This window comes from Arachis hypogaea, chromosome 3 (assembly GCF_003086295.3).
Source record: "Arachis hypogaea cultivar Tifrunner chromosome 3, arahy.Tifrunner.gnm2.J5K5, whole genome shotgun sequence".
NCBI classification, from domain to species: Eukaryota; Viridiplantae; Streptophyta; class Magnoliopsida; order Fabales; family Fabaceae; genus Arachis; species Arachis hypogaea.
In genome coordinates this window covers 106,057,827-106,063,916 of record NC_092038.1, presented here as the reverse complement: position 1 = coordinate 106,063,916, position 6,090 = coordinate 106,057,827, and the positions used below count along the sequence as shown (strand labels likewise).

The following is a 6,090-nucleotide window of genomic DNA, read 5'->3' as shown; positions in this document are numbered from 1 at the left end:
GAAATCATATTGACTTGTTGAGTCAATATTTTATTCTGAGCCAATATGGCATTCAGAGTGTCAATCTCAAGAATTCCTTTCTTCTGACTAGTCCCATTGTTCACAGGATTTCTTTCAGAAGTGTACATGAATTGGTTATTTGCAACCATTTCAATCAGTTCTTGAGCTTCAGTGGGCGTCTTCTTCAGATGAAGAGATCCTCCTGCAGAGCTATCCAAAGACATCTTGGATAGTTCAGAGAGACCATCATAGAAAATACCTATGATGCTCCATTCAGAAAGCATATCAGAAGGACACTTTCTGATTAATTGTTTATATCTTTCCCAAGCTTCATAGAGGGATTCTCCTTCCTTCTGTCTGAAGGTTTGGACTTCCACTCTAAGCTTACTCAATTTTTGAGGTGGAAAGAACTTTGCCAAGAAGGCATTGACTAGCTTTTCCCAAGAGTCCAGGCTTTCTTTAGGTTGAGAGTCCAACCATGTTCTAGCTCTGTCTCTTACAGCAAAAGGGAATAGCACAAGTCTGTAGACCTCAGGGTCAACCCCATTAGTCTTGACAGTGTCACAGATTTGCAAGAACTCAGTTAAGAACTGATGAGTATCTTCCAATGGAAGTCCATGGAACTTGCAATTCTGTTGCATTAGAGAAACTAATTGAGGCTTAAGCTCAAAGTTGTTTGCTCCAATGGCAGGGATAGAGATGCTTCTCCCATAGAAATCGGGAGTAGGTGCAGTAAAGTCACCCAGCACCTTCCTTGCATTGTGGGCATTGTTGTTTTCGGCTGCCATGTGTCCTTCTTCTTTGAAGAATTCGGTCAGGTCCTCTAAAGAGAGTTGTGCTTTGGCTTCTCTTAGCTTTCTCTTCAAGGTCCTTTCAGGTTCAGGATCAGCCTCAACAAGAATGCCTTTGTCCTTGCTCCTGCTCATATGAAAGAGAAGAGAACAAGAAAATGTGGAATCTTCTATGTCACAGTATAGAGATTCCTTAAAGTGTCAGAGGAAAAGAATAGTAGAAGACAGAAGTAGAAAATTCGAACTTATCAAAGAAGATGGAGTTCAAATTTTGCATTAAGGGATATTGTTAGTCCATAAATAGAAGGATGTGGGAAGGCGGGAAGCAATTTTCGAAAATTAAGTAAGAAATTTTGAAAACATTTTGAAAAACACTAATTAATTTTTGAAAATGAAAGTGGAAAAGAAATCAAGTGATTTTTGAAAAAGATTAGAAATCAAAAAGATTTGATTGAAAACTATTTTGAAAAAGATGTGGTTAAGAAAATATGATTAGTTTTAAAAAGATGTGATTGAGAAGATATGATTTGAAAAACATTTTAAAAAAAGATTTGATTTTGAAAATTAAAAACTTGACTAACAAGAAAAGATATGATTCAAACATTAAACCTTCCTCAACAGAAAAGGCAACATGCTTGAAGTGTTGAATCAAATCATTAATTGATAGTAAGTATCTTTGAAAATGGAAAGAAATTGATTTTGAAAACACATGATTGAAAAGATATGATTTGAAAAAGATTTGATTTTGAAAAACTTTGAAAACCTGAAAAAAAATTGCATTGAAAAACAGAATCTTCCCTCTTGTGCCATCCTGGCGTTAAACGCCCAGAATGGTGCACATTCTGGCGTTTAACGCCCAAAACTATACCCTTTTGGGCGTTAAACGCCCAACCAGGTACCCTGGCTGGCGTTTAAACGCCAGTCTGTCCTTCTTCACTGGGCGTTTTGAACGCCCAGCTTTTCTGTGTAATTCCTCTGCTGTATGTTCTGAATCTTTAATTTCTCTGTAGTATTGACTTGAGAAGACACAAATAAAAAATATTTTTGGATTTTTAATAATAAGAAAAAATCAAAATGCAACAAGAATCAAATAACTATGCATGCAAGACACCAAACTTAGCAGTTTGTATACTACTGACACTAATGAGAATGCATATGAGACACATAAAACACTCAAGTCAAGAGAATTCAAAGATCAGAGTAAAAAATCATCAAGAATTATTTGAAGATCCTTAAGAACACATGAATGGATGCATGCAATTGACACCAAACTTAACATGAGACACTAGACTCAAACAAGAAATTTTTGGATTTTATGATTTTTTTGATTTTTTTTTGTGTTTTTCGAAAATTAAGTGGAAAAAGATATCAAAATTCTTAATGAGAATCCCAGGAATCATGCAATGTTAGTCTAAAGCTTCAGTCTAAAGGAATTAGACATGGTCAGCCAAGCTTCAGCAGAACATTGCATTCAAAAGCTAAATTGATGAAGATCAATCAGCTTTGGTGATGATAAGAACATCACCTTGAAACACTAGAATTCATTCTTAAGAACTCTGAAGAAAAAATACCTAATCTAACCTAATCTAACGAAATTGTGATCACTACTTTTCACAACTCAAATAATCCCCGGTGATGAAACCAAAAACTTGGTGTTCAACACCATGGCATAAACACAACTTCGCACAACTAACCAGCAAGTGTACTAGGTCGTCCAAGTAATAAACCTTACGCGAGTAAGGGTCGATCCCACAGAGATTGTTGGTATGAAGCAAGCTATGGTCACCTTGTAAATCTTAGTCAGGCAAACTCAAATGGGTATGGTGATGAACGCATAAAACATAAAGATAAAGATAGAGATACTTATGTAATTCATTGGTAGGAATTTCAGATAAGCGTATGAAGATGCCTTCCCTTCCGTCTCTCTGCTTTCCTACTGTCTTCATCCAATCCTTCTTCCTCCTTTCCATGGCAAGCTTAAGCAAGGGTTTCACCGTTGTCAGTGGCTACCTCCCATCCTCTCAGTGAAAATGTTCCTATGCTCTGTCACAGCATGGCTAATCATCTGTCGGTTCTCGGTCAGGCTGGAATAGAATCCAGCGATTCTTTTGCGTCTGTCACTAACGCCCCGCCTGCTAGGAGTTTGAAGCACGTCACAGTCATTCAATCATCGAATCCTACTAAGAATACCACAGACAAGGTTAGACCTTCCGGATTCTCTTGAATGCCGCCATCAGTTCTAGCCTATACCACGAAGACTCTGATCTCACGGAATGGTTGGCTCGGTTGTCAGGCGAGCACTCGGTTGTCAGGCGATCAACCATGCATCGTGCAATCAGGAATCCAAGAGATATTCACCCAATCGAAGGTAGAACGGAGGTGGTTGTCAGTCACACGTTCATAGGTGAGAATGATGATGAGTGTCACGGATCATCACATTCATCAAGTTGAAGAACAAGTGATATCTTAGAACAAGAACAAGCGGAATTGAATGGAAGAACAATAGTAATTGCATTAATACTCGAGGTACAGCAGAGCTCCACACCTTAATCTATGGTGTGTAGAAACTCCACCGTTGAAAATACATAAGAACAAGGTCTAGGCATGGCCATGAGGCCAGCCTCCCAATGATCTAAGATAGCATAACAATGAAGATAGCTACCCCTCGATGTCTCAATACAATAGTAAAAGGTCCTACTTATAGAAAACTAGTAGCCTAAGGTTTACAGAAATGAGTAAATGACATAAAAATCCACTTCCGGGCCCACTTGGTGTGTGCTTGGGCTGAGCAATGAAGAATTTTCGTGCAGAGACCTCTCTTGGAGTTAAACGCCAGCTTTTATGCCAGTTTGGGCGTTTAACTCCCATTTTGGTGCCAGTTCCAGCGTTTAACGCTGGGATTTCTGAGGGTGACTTTGAACGCCGGTTTGGGCCATCAAATCTTGGGCAAAGTATGAACTATCATATATTGCTGGAAAGCCCAGGATGTCTACTTTCCAACGCCATTGAGAGCGCGCCAATTGAGCTTCTGTAGCTCCTGAAAATTCGCTTCGAGTGCAGGGAGGTCAGAATCCAACAGCATCTGCAGTCCTTTTCAGTCTCTGAATCAGATTTTTGCTCAGGTCCCTCAATTTCAGCCAGAAAATACCTGAAATCACAGAAAAATACACAAACTCATAATAAAGTCCAGAAAAGTGAATTTTAACTAAAAACTAATAAAAATATACTAAAAACTAACTAGATCATACCAAAAACATACTAAAAACAATGCCAAAAAGCGTATAAATTATCCGCTCATCATTCATAAGGCAAGTATTGAATGGAAGAAGTGAGGAGAAAAGCCTGCAAAGTGGGAGAACTCACGAAGAAATGAAGGAACCATAAAGCTGTCAAGCCTGACCTCTTCGCACTCAATCGACCATAACTTAAGCTACAGAGATCCAACTGAGGCGGTTCTAGCTGCATTGGAAATTTAACATCTGGGGCTTCAAAATGATATAAATTTTGCCATATGTTGCTTCACGTATAGGGGCGCACATGCGCAATGTGCGCGGATGCACCGATGGAGCACGTGGTTCACTAAAAGAGCAACTGTGGCCAGCGATTTCTAGCTCATTTTGGGCCCAATCCAACTCATTTCTGATGCTATTGAACCCAAGGATTGAAGGGGGAATGAGCCAAGTAGTCATAGTTGAGTTTTCATCATGTTTTAGGCTAGAATTCTAGAGAGAGAGGATCTCTCCTCTCTCTAGATTTTAGGGTAGTTTTAGTTAATTCTTCTTGGATCCAAGGTTTAATTCATGTTTTGATTTACTTTTTCTTTACAATTTCTTGTTCATCTACTCTTCCTCTCTCTAATTTTGTATTTCATTCTTGCAATTGTTATTTTGTTGTTGATGCACTCTTTCTTCTTCTATTTCCCTTCAATGAAATTTGAAGTAATTCATGTAGATCTTGTTTCCTTTAATTGTTGTGTTAATTCTTTACATTTGATTGTTGTTAGATTTAATTCTTGTTTTTGATTTACTATGCTTTCCTTTTATGCCTTCCAAGTGTTTGATGAAATGCCTGGTTGGATTTTAGTATAGATTTTGATCCTCTTGGCCTAGGTGGAGTAATTAGTGACTCTTGAGTTATCTAATTCCTTTGATTGATCAACAATTGGAAGTTGCTAATTGATTTGGATATCACTAACGCGAGTCTTCCCCTTGGGAGTTGGCTAGGACTTGTGGAATCAAGTTAATTCATTCACTTGACTTTTCTTCTTGGTTAGAGGTTAACGAAGTGGTAGCAATAAATAATTTGTGGTCATAATTAAGGAGGATAACTAGGATAGGACTTCTAATTTTCATATCTTGCCAAGAGTTTTGTTAGTTGCTAGTTTATTTTCTTTGCCATGTACATTTCTTGTCCAAAATCTCAAAAACCCCAAAAGACCTCATAACCAATAATCATACACTTCATTGCAACTCCTTGTGAGACGACCCAGAGTCCAAATACTCCGGTTAATTCTTATTTTGGGTTTGTTCTTTGTGACAACCAAAATTTTTGCATGAAAGGATTATTGATTGGTTTGGAAACTATACTTTACAACGAGACTCCATTAGATGAATTCTAAACCGTCAAGAATCCGAATCCGATCATTAGTTAGCTACTTTCTTTTTAACACCAATTCTTACTCTTCTTTGTAGTTAGTTGTTACATTTGCATCTTTGATTGCATTTTTATTTGATTTTGTGCATACTTTACCACTACTTGGTTGAAGTAATATTTTCTTTTTTCAAGAAAATTTTTAGAGTATTTCACTAATTTGAATTAAAATTTTTGTGTTACTTATTTGAAGAAATTTTAATTTGGAACATGGTTTTAGAGCTCAAACACACAAAACCAGTGAGATTTTGAGCCTACTTGATTGGTTGCATCTTATCAACCAATATTTTATTTTTTTTTGGTGTGTGTTTTTCTCTCTAAAATTGTGATCTTTGTCTTGTTTAATTCTATATTTCCATTGTTTGATGTATGCATACACTTACATGATTGAGGCCTTGTTTCACTAAGCTTACAAACCCATATGGCCTTAACCTTTCATTATCCTTTGCAAACCAAAGTTGAACCTGTTTTATCCCTTTGTTCTTTACTTTAGCTCATCACTAACTCTAATAAAAAAACAATAATGTCCTTAATTTGAATCCTTGATTAGCTTAGACTAGTGAAAGTGCTCATGATTTAAGTATGGGGAAGTTGGATTTGAAAACATTTGGTTTGAGAAATTGGGTGTTGTATATTCTTGAGAAAATGT

The 6,090-nt window shown here is 37.2% G+C and overlaps 1 non-coding gene across 1 annotated transcript; it reads left to right on the top strand.

Annotated features, from left to right (window-relative positions):
- Window positions 1–278: 278 nt before the first annotated feature.
- Window positions 279–386, top strand: LOC112792841 (small nucleolar RNA R71). The gene has a single exon (XR_003197563.1). It is a non-coding gene; the product is annotated as a small nucleolar RNA R71 (small nucleolar RNA).
- The last annotated feature ends 5,704 nt before the right edge of the window (window positions 387–6,090 follow it).